Genomic DNA, 12,556 nt, shown 5'->3' on the forward strand with positions numbered 1-12,556 from the left:
AATGGGCTCCAGCCCCCACACCTATGGACACCTAATTTTTGATAAGAGGGACCAAACTATTAAATGGAGGAAGGATGGCTGCCTCCTTAGCACAGTAGGTAGCATGTCAGTCTCATAATGGGGGAAAGAGGCTCTCTTTAATAAATGGTGCTGGGAAAATTGTTAAAATGTGCAGAAGAATGAAACTGAACCACTTTATCTAACCCGAAACAAAATCCAGCTCCAAATGGATCAAGGACTTGGATGTTAGATCAGAAACTAGTAAATGCTTAGAGGAAAATAATGGTGGAACACTCTCCCATCTAAACCTTAAGGACGTCTTTGATGACACAAAACCAATTGCAAGAAAGAGTAAATCAAAAACAGATCAATGGGACTTCATCAAATTGAAAATCTTCTGCACAGCAAAAGGAACTATCATCCAAACAAGGAGACCCCTCACAGAATGGGAGAAGATCTTCACATGCCACACATCAGACAAGGTATGGGATACAGAGCCCTGGTTGTGGGAATTGTGTGGAATTGAATCCCTTTTATCCTATGGTCTTGACGATATTTTTTGTTTTATTAATAATTTTTTAAAAAATGGTCTCCAGGAGTGGTGAGGTAGTCACGCAGATACCAAGCCCATTAGTAATGCCGGTGACAAAAAAACAGAATCCCTGGGAGAGGACACAGACCAGGGCTCACAGGCCAGCTGTGGCCCTTAGAGATGATATGTTGGCATGCTTGGAGATTGGTGAATATTTGGCAGTTTAAAAGTCAGACACTTCTGTGGTCCGGGAGGTGGTGCAGTGGATAGAGCATTGGACTCTCAAGCATGAGGTCCTGAGTTTGATCCCCGGCAGCACATGTACCAGGGTGATGTCTGGTGCTTTCTCTCTCTCCTCCTATCTTTCTCATTAATAAATAAATAAAATGTAAAAAAAAAAAGTCAGCCACTTCTACATAAAAATGCAATGTTCTAGCTTTAGAATAAGTCATAAAATGAAGCAACCATGAGTTCATATTCCCTAGTGGCAAAATTGGCTGCTATGGTCATAGCTCCCCTTTAGATGGGGCACAGGCCCTGCCACATCAATTTCTTTCTTTTTATAATGCAGATTGATTTATTTATCTATTTATTTTTCACATTTTTTAGTTAGTGATTTACAATATTACAAAATGATAGTGGTACAATTCCACACTATTTCCATTACCAGAGTTCTCACATCAATTTCTTTTGGATGGTTCTATCTTTCTTTATTTTTACTTTTTTATTTATAAAAAGGGAACATTAACTAAACCATCAGATAAGAGGGGTACAACTCCATACAATTCCAACCACCAGAACCCCATATCCCCAACCCTCTTCTAATAGCTTTCTTATTCTTCAACCCTCTGGGAGTGTGGAACCAAGGTCGTTGTGGGATGCAGAAGGTAGAAGGTCTGGCTTCTGTAATTGCTTCTCCTCTGAAGAATATGGGCGTTGACAGGTCAATCCATATTCACAGCCTCTCTCTCTCTTTCCCTAGTGGAAAGGGCTCTGGGGAAGCAGAGCCCCAGGACACATTGGTGGGGTTGTCTGCCCAGGGAAGTCTGGTCGGCATCATACTAGCATCTGGAACCTGGTGGTTAACAAGAGAGTTAACATGCAAAGACAAACAAATTGTTGACCAGTCATGGACCTACGGGTTGGAATAGTGCAGATGAAGAGTTGGGGGGGGGGGGGGTCGTCCATTTTGTAGATAGCTAGTAGGCATATTTTAGTTAAATCCCAAAGGGCCTGTGGCTACACTAGTTTTCTGTTTTGTTTTGTTATTGTTTTTTTCTTTTTTTCTCCTGAGCCTGAAATCTGATATGCAGGTGGCTTTAAGTTATTGTCTGAGGAGACGATGTCATGGCTGGAAAAAGGACCAGAAAGCTGGATCAGGGAAGAGAGTAGCTCCCAAATATGGGAAAGGTGTATAAATATTATTGACTGTAAATCCTATCGATTTGATCTGATCCGGGGCCCATATTCAGCTTAGGAGGCTATGTGACCTCTGCATCCCTATAGATCTAAGCTCACATTCTGTGGTCATGAGTAGAAACATTCCAAGCTGCCCCAACTTCAGGACCCATTTTCCTCAGGTGTATCATAGAGTATGTTGTCCAGCCTCCCTTCAGAGGATGGAACATTCTCTACCTTTGTTGATCCAACTTGAGGGCAAGTTCCTATGGGGGCCCACAAAGGGATCTACTTTGTTGTTCCTGATAGACATGACTGGTAACAATGGAGAGAGGGATTTACTTGAGATCTAGGCCCATCAAGTCTGTTTGGGAATCTCAGGACTCCCTGACTAGGGCCCCAGCTGATAGGGTGGCCTGACAGTGACTAAAGAGTCATCGTTAAAGTATGCCAATATCTTGCCCTTATTCAGCTTTTGCAGCCCTTGCTTTGATACGGTTAGCAGTTCTTTCTGACCCTTGTTTAATTCCTTTCTTTAAAAAGAAATTTTTTTTTAACTGGGCTTTTTTTTTTTTTTTTTTTTCTTCAGCAGTTAAATTTTCCTGGTGTCAATCCACTGCTCCCCGTTCTCAGAGCTCTCTGACTTTCAGGAACACACCCTGATTTTGCTCAGATGTAAGCATTCTACATTTTCATACAGGCAATGCTCTTTTCTCCATTAAACTAACATTGTTTATAGCCTTGGGGCCAAGCAGTGGTGCATCTAGTTGAGCACACAAACACAAGGACCTGGATTTGAACCCCCACTCCTCACATATAGCTAGGAAGCTTTATGAGCAGTGAAGCAGGTCTACAGGTGTCTCTCTTCTTCATCTCTCTATGTCTCACCAATTAAGATAGAATGAAAAATAAATGGTCACCAGGAGCAGTAAAATTGTAGTGTCAGTACTGAGCCCCTGCAATAATCCTGGAGGCAATGAAATAAATTAAATAAATACTGAACCAAACCCAGGAAACCCAAAACAAAAGTGAAGTGCAAGTTAACTTCAGTGTCAGTTACTCTCCTGGCTTTTTGATAGTCTCTGGAGTGGTCCAAGGACTCCACCAAACACAACTTAAAACTTCTCTCTTGGGAGCTGGGCAGTAGTGTAGCGGGTTAAGCGCACATGGCACAAAGCACAGGACCGGCTGAAGAATCCCGGTTTGAGCCATCGGCTCCCCACCTGCAGGAGAGTCGCTTCACAGGCAGTGAAGCAGGTCTGCAGGTGTCTGGCTTTCTTTCCCCCTCACTGTCTTCCCCTCCTCTCTCCATTTCTCACTGTCCTATCTAACAATGACAATACCAATGACAATACCAATAACAACACCAATAACTACAACAACAATAAAAAGCAAAGACAACAAAAGGGAAAATAAATAAATAATTAAAAAGTAAAAAAAAAAAAGTCTCTCTTTCCTAAACCTTCCCTCAGCAGCTTGATGGAACCAGATGTCTGAGCATCATCCTTCATTTGTCTAACCCCTTTTCCATCCCCAACACAACCCCCTCCTAAATCTACCCATCTGTCCCTTTTCTCAACCTTCTGCCATCAGCCCTGCTTTTGGGAGTTTTTTCTGTCATTCATAAACTCAGCAGTTCACTCACTTAGTAAAAGTGATCAATACCTACTATCACTGAGATTACAACAGTGAATAGTCAGACATAGCTCTTCCCTCAAAGAACTTGCAGTGGACTGGAAGGAAAAAGAAAATAAACAAATATGTAGAAGATGCAATGTGGTGGGTGGGGAAAGTAAAATATGGAGGCCAGACAGCAAGAGTGGAAGGGTATAGATAGATATAGATATAGATATAGGTATAGGTATAGGTATAGGTATAGGTATAGGTATAGGTATAGGTATAGGTATAGATATATAGATAGAGAGACAGGGGTGGTGGTGGTAGCACACCTGGTTGAGCACACATGTTACAATGTACAAGGTTCAAGCCCTCAATCCCCACCTGCAGTAGCTCCAACTTGGGCTCTCTGACTCCAGTCTTCACCCTGCCTACCCCACCAGCCAGTGCAGCCAGAATCAGCTTCCTACATTATTAACACATTCCCATCTTTGCCAGAAAAGGTTGATTTTCTTTCCGATGCTTTAAAATGTGTGGTTGGCAACAGATGAGTGGCTGAGCAAGTTGTGGTATATATACACAATGGAATACTACTCAGCTATAAAAAATGGTGACTTCACCGTTTTCAGCCAATCTTGGATGGACCTTGAAAAATTCATGGTAAGTGAAATAAGTCAGGAACAGAAAGATGAATATGGGATGATCTCACTCTCAGGCAGAAGTTGAAAAACAAGATCAGAAAAGAAAACAGTAGAACCTGAAATGGAATTGGCGTATCGCACCCAAGTAAAAGACTCTGGGGTGGGTGGGTGGGGAGAATACAGATCCAAGAAGGATTCAGAGGACCTAGTGGGGGTTGTATATTGTTATATGGGAAACTGGGGAATGTTATGCATGTACAAACTATTGTACTTACTGCTGAATGTAAAACATTAATTCTCCAATAAAAAAAAAGTAAAAAAATGTGTGGTTGGGCTTAACCCCACCTCTCCTTCTTTTTGTAGAAGTCTATTTATTTACTTCATGAGCAAGAAGCCAGAGCACCGCTTCAGCAGATGCAATGCCAGGGATGGAGCCTGGCACCTCACCCATTAAGTCCAGCACTTTCACCGCTGAGCTGTTTTCCTGGCCACCTACTTCTCTTTCTTCAACCACTGTTCAAAGAGCCCCTGCTGCCCTAACTAAAGCAGAGCTGATGCTTATTTCCCAAGTGCATCTCCATCTCTTATACCCTTTATTATTCCATTTGCCTCCTCTACACACAGGGTTCACCTCCATCACTCACCCCACTTTTGACAGTGGGAGGATGGCTGCACTCTCTCCCCAGTGCCTTTCCCACTATTTCTCCACTGTCTACCCATTCATTCACCTGTCTGTTCTCATTGACAGCTGAAGACTGACAGCATCCTTTTCCTTCTAGTACCGCTAGTGCTTTCTTTTTATGTAGTAGCAGCTCAACTAAATTTCATTGTAATGAATGATCTGACTCCTATCCTCTTCAAGCTCACTCTGCTAAGGCAGAATTCATCTCTTTTTGGCTTGGTTTTGTTTTGTTTTCAACTTTTTTATTGCCACCAGGGCTATCTCAGGGACTCGGTACCTGAACTACAAATCCACCATTCCTGGCAGCTGTTTATTCGTTCTTTTTTCCTCCTCTCAATTTTATTTGATAAGACAGAGAGAAATTAAGAAGATGTGGGGATAGAGAGAAAGAGAGAGAGACCTGCAGTACTGACAGCAGCTGCATTCTGTGAATACAGGGACCATTCACATTCAGGATGAATCTGTAGAGGGCAGTGGCCTCTCTAAAGATTTCTTTTCTCATTAAAGACTCTTAGTAGAGGCTATCCACCTGCCCCCCCCCCACACACACACACACATACACACCCGCCGCCACCACCACCCCTCTGGACCTTCCCTGGGCAGCTTGAGCAATCAAATTAACCTCCTACAGGTTTGCAAGAGAGAAAATCAAATTTAATCACATATGTATGAAGAAGCCACATAGATATGAATACTAAGTGGGACAAAATGGTGTCGTAGATTCTGAGCTGAGGAATTGAAAGGGGCCTGAGATTTCAAGGAGAGGGCTTGGGGGTAAGGATGACTCACATGACAGGGACCATCTGTCTTGAATAATAATTACACATCTGCCCAACCATATATTGATAGGTTTCCCCCAACATAAAGGTTATTTCTGATCTTAAAAATATGAGTTCTGGATAATACCCCGAGTCTTGACTCTTCTAGATCAGGAATAGAGAAACTTTTTTTTCTGGCAGTCATCATTTGGATATGTGTATCATCACTTACAGGCCATTCAAAATTGTCAACTTAAAAATTAGCTGTTAGAATTGCCATATTTAAAAAAAAAAAAAAGATTTCTGAATTTCTAGTCCTGCCTGCAGTTGTGTTTGCAGGGCCAGACCAAATGTTTTCACACTCCATATACAGCCCACAGCTGGATGCTTCCCACCCCTGTTCTAGACAGTTAAGGGAATGGCAACAGTTGCTTGTGAGCCTGAAGGGCCTCAATTGATCCACCAGCCAAAGTGATGCATTTTAAGAAGGTCAACCTGAACACATTGGGGAGGCCTATCCTTCACTATTACAGGAGGCAATAAAAATCCACCACTCTAAAATATGTCCTTAAAAAAAAAAAAGATGTATCTTATGAGACAAAGAGATGGGAAGAGATAAAGAAAGGCAAAAGTAGCCCTCTGGTGTGTGCAGTGCTGGGGATCTGAACACAGGACCTCATGCTTCTAAGTCCAGACTTCTACCACTATGCCACCTTCCAGGCTAGCCAAATTAAGGCATCTAAGACCATGTGGTGATTTACTTAGTTTTCCTGCACTGTGGAGACAGAAGACAGCAGACACTTATAGGAAAGAGATTAGGACTAATGGAAAACTGAGCTATCATAACTCCTTTTTTGTTTTTAATTTTTAAATTATCTTTATCTAGGGGCCAGGCGGCAATGTACCTGGTTAAGTACTCACATTACAGTGTGCAAGGACCCAGGTTCAAGCCCCTGATCCCCACCTGCAGAGGGAAAGCTTCATGAGTGGTGAAGCAGGACTGCAAGTGTCTCTCTGTCTCTCTCTCTCTCTCCCCCCCTCAATGTCTCTCTATCCAATAATAAATACATAAATAAAATTATCTTTATCTGTTAAATAGACAGAAGTTGAGAGGGAAAGGGAGCTAGGGAGAGAAAGAGTAAGAGAGATACCTGCAGTCCTGCTTTACCACTCATGAAGCTTTCCCCTTGGACGTGGGGACCAGGGACTCAGGTTCTTGCACACTGTAACATGTGCGCTCAACCAGGTGCACCACCACCTGGCTCCCAAAATCCTTTAGTGTACTACAATCAGATCTCAAAGAGAAACTCAACTGTTGACCTAGAGTTCAGGGCCCAAGAAGAGTTCTTTTTTTCTGTTATAACTTCTACGTCCTCACTATTTCTTTCCTCCATTTCCCAGTGGAATTGGAACCATTATTCCAGAGGGAAGTCTGACAGTGTAAACTGAACTCTGATTGACTTCTAGGAGCCTACCCCAAGAAAATAATTTGGTCTGCCTTAAATGTATATGTATTCTCTTGGCAGTATTATTTGTAGATGACCCAGCAGTAAGAAATAAAGTAAACATTGTTATTTTTTAAGCGGTAGAAAACCATAAAGATATGAAATGGGATTATATTACAAAAATCTCATATGATATTGAGATTTATTATTTTTTAAGAGAGCACAGCTCAGCTTTGGTTTATGGTGGTGCTAGGGACTGAATCTGGGACCTTCAGTGCCTCAGGCATGAATGGCTTTTTACCAAACCACTATGCTATCTCCTCAGCTCTGTTATTAGGAATTTTAAAGCAATTTCTAAGACATTATTTTAGCATAGTTCCAATGATGTAAGAAACATGTACAGAAAAAAGAGTTGGAAGGTGGAGATAGATAGCATAATGGTTATTATACAAAGAGACTCTCGTGCCTAAGGCTCTAAAGTCCCAGGTTCAATCCCTCACACCACCATAAGCCAGAGCTGCATAGTGTTCTGGTAAAAAAAAAAAAAAAAAAAGAAATAAAGAAATGAAGGAAGGAAGGAAGGAAGGAAGGAAGGAAGGAAGGAAGGAAGAAAGAAAGAAATGTTATATGCTTTACATTGGGTAGTTCTCCCCCGCCAAGAGAATTGGATCAGTCCAGTTAGTTTCACGGGCCTGCTTGGCCCCGCCCCGAAGGAACCCCGAGGGAGAGTTCCAGGGTTCCAGAGTTCCAGAGTAAGAGAAAGTGCTTGCGCCGCCAAGAGACAGCAGAGTTCTGTTTGGTGATTAGTTTGGTTTAGTTTATGAATCGTTGTTCCTGAATAAAAAAATACAGCTTCCCTGCCCAGCCATTGTCTCCGCGTCTCTGTTACCCGCCAGTGAAGCTAGCCCGGCCAGCAAGAGCCTTCCGAAAATTTTTAACAACAGAAAGAAAGAAAGAAAGAAAGAAAGAAAGAAAGAAAGAAAGAAAGAAAGAAAGAAAGAAAGAAAGAAAGAAAGAAAGAAAGAGGGGGTCACGCATAGCGCAGCCGGTTAAGCGCACGTGGTGCAAGGTGCAAGGATCGGTGTAAGGATCAGAGAAAGGATCCCGGTTAGAGGCCCAGGCTCCCCACTTGCAGGGAGTCGCTTCACAGGCCATGAAGCAGGTCTGCAGGTGTCTGTCTTTCTCTCCCCCTCTCTGTCTTACCCTCCTCTCTCCATTTCTTTCTGTCCTATCCAACAACGAATGACATCAACAACAACAATAATAACCACAACAAGGCTACAACAACAAAAGCAACAAAAAGGGGGAAAATAGCCTCCAGGAGCAGTGGATTCATGGTGCAGGCACCGAGCCCCAGCAATAACCCTGGAGGAAAAAGAAAGAAAGAAAGAAAGAAAGAAAGAAAGAAAGAAAGAAAGAAAGAAAGAAAGGAAGGAAGGAAGGAAGGAAGGAAGAAGAGAAAGGAATAAAAGAAAGAAAAAGAGAGAAAAGATTGGATGGCTAAATTGCTATGTGGTAAGTTTATAGACTTCCTTTTACTTTTTTTGATCTTTGTTTGATAGAGGGTGAGACACAGAGACACGAGGAGAGACAAAGAGAAGGATAGGTGCCTGCAGCACTACTCCACCACACATGAAGACTCCCACACCCCTTTCAGTTGGAGACCAGGAACTTGAACCTAGGTCTTCGCACATGGTAGCAAACACATACTACTAAATGAACCACCTGAGCCTTGGATGACCTTTTTTTTTTCCTTTTATTTGATATAACAGAGAGAACTTGAAGAGGAATGGGGAGATTAAGAGGGAAAGAGACAGAGAAACACCTGCAGTACTTATCACTTATGAAGCTTCCCCCATGCAGGTGGGGCATCGGGGCTCAAACCCAGGTCTTTTTTTTCCCCCCTTTTGTTGCCTTGTTGTTTTATTGCTGTAGTTATTACTGTTGTTGTTATTGATGTCGTTGTTGTTGGATAGGACAGAGAAATGAAGAGAGGAGGGGAAGACAAGACACATGCAGGCCTGCTTCACCGCTTGTGAAGCAACTCCCTTGTAGTTGGAGAGCCAGAGACTCCAACCGGGATCCTTACCCCAGCCCTTGTGCTTTGCGCCATGTGCGCTTAACCCACTTTGCCATGTGGGCTTAACCTGCTGCACTACCGCCGGACTCCCGGCTTGAGTCCAAACCCAGATCTTTATGCATGAGAAAGTGTGTACTTAAGCAGGTCAGCCAATGCTATCCCTCCCACACTGTCTTTAAAGTGTGTGTGTGTGTGTGTGTGTGTGTGTGTGTGTGTGTGTGTGTGTGTATGTTTAATGAGAGGGGGAAAGGAGAGAGAGAGAACCAGAATATCACTCTGACACATGGGATACCAGGGAGCAAAATCTGGAGTTCATGCTAGAGAGCCCAACACTATCTGTTGTATGCTTTACATTGGGTAGTTCTCCCCCGCCAAGAGAATTGGATCAGTCCAGTTAGTTTCTCGGGCCTGCTTGGCCCCGCCCCAAAGGAACCCCGCCAGAATTTCAGAGTTCCAGAGTTCCTGAGTTCCAGAGTAAGAAGGGTTCCTGAGTTCCAGAGTAAGAGAGAGTGCTTGCGCCGCTGCAAAGAGACAGCAGAGTTCTGTTTGGTGATTAGTTTGGTTTAGTTTATGAATCGTTGTTCCTGAATAAAGAAATACAGCTTCCCTGCCCAGCCGTTGTCTCCGCGGCACTGTTACCCGCCCGTGAAGCTAGCCCTGGCCGGCAAGAGCCTTCCGAATTTTAACAACAACTATCCACTGTTAACATGTTTCTTCCAGGATTTCAAATAAATGGAATTATCCTGTATATAGTTTTTGTGTGTTTGGCTTCTGTTACTTATCATAATTCCTTTATGGTGTTTTTGTTTGTTTTTTAGTTGTTGCTTGTATCAATATCTCTTTTTTTTTTTTTTTTACTGTTGAGTAATATTTCTGTATATAGATAGACAGCACCTTGTCTACCCACACAGTGGTCAGTGGGCATATACATTGTCCCCAAGTCTGGACTGTTCTGAATAAAGCTACTACTAATATTCAAATAACAGTCTTTGAGGTTTCTCTCCCCTTTTAGGATTACTGAGTCACTGACCAGTTGGTTGTGGATTACCATTTTTTTAATGTCATGACTGGGAATGAACTCAGGGCATCAGAAGTATGCAGTCCTGAACCGGGGACAGTAGAAAATGAAAGCACCTGCAGTGGCCAGAAACCCCTGGATCAATAGAAGGCCCATAGAATAAGCAGCCAGACGCCATTCTCTAAACACAGATGTCAACTGATTTTTCCAGACCCCAATGTATGGCAAACGAACTGTCAGAATTACCCTCACTGTGTTGCATCCCAGAAGAAAGAGAATCCTGAAATTTCAGAGACTCCTGCCCCTCCTCCTGTATCAAGTGGATTTTCTACCTATAGATTAGCTTACTGCACCTGCTAATTTTCCAGAACCCTAAAAAAAACCAAGATAAAAGAACCCCTAGATCCCCACCACCCTCACCCTCACCACAGCTGACAGCTTCTTCTTTATGGAAGCAGGAAGTAAATTCATTAACAAGTGCACTACAGAGCATTATTCATTCTCCCTGGCTCATTCAGAGGTTTTTAATATCAGAAATTATAGTAAATCACCCCTGAGTTGTGATCACATGACTCTAACAAGGCCCAAGGAGCCACAGCCTTGCTAATAACCAGATGAAGGCAAGGTTGGAGGAGGTATGTTGATTCCCCTTGTCTACAGGGGAGCAAACTCATTAACTAACACTTGGATTAAATTATGTGCAAAGCAAATCTCTCCCCTTGCAACCAGTCACAGCGGCTGCCTGCCACAGAAATGCAAACAAATCAGTTACCAACCACAGCCAGACACCTGCCTGAGCCAGAGCTGGTGGCGAGAAAAAAAAAAAAAAAAAAATAGATGCAGAGTGGCTTAGGCAGAGATGCACATGGAAACTTCTTCCTTCAATTTCTACAGGAAATTTCCTCTGGAAAGTGAGGGTGACAAGGGGTGGGGCCCCAGTCCTACACTTACCCAGTAAACAGAAAAAGTTTTCTCATTTCTCTCTTTAAATTTTTTTAAAAATTTATTTATGTGTTTGTGAGAGAGGGAGAGAGAGATGGAGTACCATAGTATCACTCCAGTACATGGAATGCTGGGAATTGAACTTGGGACATACCTCATGTTTATGAGTCCAATGCTTTATCCACAGCTCTATCTACTTACAGGCCCCTAAACCTCTTGTTTCTTTCTTTCTTTCTTTTAATTTTTAATATTTTAATATTTATTTATTTATTTATTCTCTTTTGTTGTTTTTATTGTTGTAGTTATTACTGTTGTCGTTGTTGTTGGATAGGACAGAGAGAAATGGAGAGAGGAGGGGAAGACAGAGGGGGAGAGAAAGACACCTGCAAACCTGCTTCACAGCTTGTGAGGCAACTCCCCTGCAGGGGCTCGAACCCGGATGCTTACACTGGTCTTTGTGCTTTGCGCCACATGCGCCTAACCCACTGTGCTACCGCCCGACTCCCTATTTTTAATTTGTATTTATAAAATGGGACTATTGATAAAACTATAGGATAAGAGGGGTACAATTTCCACCCCTAGAACTCTGAATCCACTCCCCTCCCTTGATAGCTTCCTTTTTCTTTATCCCTCTGGGAGTATGGACCCAGGATCATTATGAAGAGGAAGGTGGAAGGTCTGGCTTCTGTAATTGCTTCCATACTGAACATGGGCATTAACAGGTCGACCCATACTCCAAGCCTGTCTCTCTCTGTCCCTAGTGGGTCAAGGATCTGGAGAGGTGAGGCTCCAAGACACATGGTGGGGTCGTCTGCCTGGGAAGTCGGGTTGGCATCATGGTATATCATCTGGAACCTGGTGACTGAAAATAAGTTAAGTTATAAAGCAGAACAAATTGTTGATTAATCATGAAACTAAAAGCAAGAATATTGCAGATGAAGATTTGGGGTCTCTGTTTTGGAAAAAGCTAGGAGGTATATTTTAGGTATATTCCAAGAGGTCCGTGGCTTTACTAGTTTTTGCCTCAGCCTAACAACTGATATGCAGGTGGACCCAAATTATTGTCTGGGGAAATGGTGTGATAGTTGAAAAAAGGACTAGAAAGCTGGATCAGGGAAGAGAGTAGCTCCTAAATATGGGGAAAGTATATAAATATCGTTAACTGTAAACACCATTGATTTGATCTAGAGCCCATATTCTGCACATGAGCCCATGTAACCTCTGCATCCCTGTTAGTCTGAGCTCACATTCTGTGGTAATGGCTAGGAACATCCCAGGCTGCACTAATATCAGGACCCATCTTCCTCGGGTAGTAGGTAGAGTATATTGTCTAACCTCCCTTTGGAAAATGGAACAGTCCTACCATTGTTGATCCTCATTGAGGGAAAGGTCCTTTTGGGGCCTACAAACAGGTCCATTATTTTGTTCCTCATGGAGATGACC

The 12,556-nt window shown here is 42.8% G+C and overlaps 1 long non-coding RNA gene across 1 annotated transcript in view; it reads right to left on the reverse strand.

The window, feature by feature from the left end:
- Nucleotides 1–12,556, reverse strand: part of LOC132541380 (uncharacterized) — a 621,539-nt gene that overhangs the window by 516,780 nt on the left and 92,203 nt on the right. The gene's annotated exons all lie outside the window — the stretch shown is intronic.

Source organism: Erinaceus europaeus, chromosome 11 (genome assembly GCF_950295315.1).
Source record: "Erinaceus europaeus chromosome 11, mEriEur2.1, whole genome shotgun sequence".
Classification (NCBI taxonomy): Eukaryota; Metazoa; Chordata; class Mammalia; order Eulipotyphla; family Erinaceidae; genus Erinaceus; species Erinaceus europaeus.